Genomic DNA, 1,137 nt, shown 5'->3' with positions numbered 1-1,137 from the left:
GGGACCTTATGTTACGGGATTAAAAACAGCGGGTTCCGAGTGGTAAGGAGGCGAGACCAGATCTGCCGGTACTCATTAAGTACCCGGGGGTATCTACGACCCCTAGCCAGGGTATTGGCTACTGTCTTGACCACACGGACACCCGGGAGTGGCTGCCTTGTCACGGCTTATGACGTCACTAGCAGACACCATCCAGTTATTTTGCTAAATCTGGTCATAATTACATCTTATTATAGGTAGCACTATACTCCTGGCAAGGCCGCGGTGGCCGAATGGTTAGAGCGTCGGACTCAAGACTGTCACGACGGCAATCTGAATTCGAGGGTTCGAGTCACCGACCGCCGCGTTGTTCCCTTGGGCAAGGAACTTCACCTTGATTGCCTACCTAGCCGCTGGGTGGCCAAGCCAGCCCAAGTCAAGTGCTGGTCCCAAGCCCGGATAAATAGAGAGAATGATTACCTAAAAGGTAACACCGGCACTCTCCGTGGAAAGGAACTGGGGACCCTACCACGTACTCACTCCAAGAGCATCACAACATGAAAACTACAATTAAGTATCATGCTGTGACCACGGCGGCTCAGACATGAACCTACCGTTAAAAGAAGAAGATACTCCTGGCGAGATAGTGTCCTCGCACAAATTACTGGGCATGAATGGCAACAAGCGTCTTGTCATGTACGTTGCTAAGCCCACTTACGTGTGTGCACAATACTTAGGGGCGGCACCCCGCTTTTCTACTAAGAAGAATATGGATACTTCAGGTTGAATAAAATACATGATACATGAAAGGACAATAAAAATCGTACTTCTCGGTGCCCATTTTCCTTTGGGTTCATTGAATCCGCAACGTGCCATGGACTCGTCATACCAAGAGGGGGGGGGATGTTACCGTGGTAGGACAAGGAGTGGGCGAATCGTCCCACTACATGTGTGAATATGATTTTGGATTCACGTCTACATTTCTGTAAGCTATGCACAAGTTTGTGTGTATGTGTGTGTGCGTACATGCGTTTATGCGTGTTTCTATCCGTCTGCAGACGCATATAATGACACATTTACGTATGTAAACCTATTTATCCACTGCCATGTGCGTACTGATGCTTACAACAAATGCCAAGAGGCGAGCGCATACAGACA

Source organism: Penaeus monodon, chromosome 7 (assembly GCF_015228065.2).
Source record: "Penaeus monodon isolate SGIC_2016 chromosome 7, NSTDA_Pmon_1, whole genome shotgun sequence".
Classification (NCBI taxonomy): domain Eukaryota; kingdom Metazoa; phylum Arthropoda; class Malacostraca; order Decapoda; family Penaeidae; genus Penaeus; species Penaeus monodon.
This window is presented reverse-complemented; position numbering follows the sequence as displayed.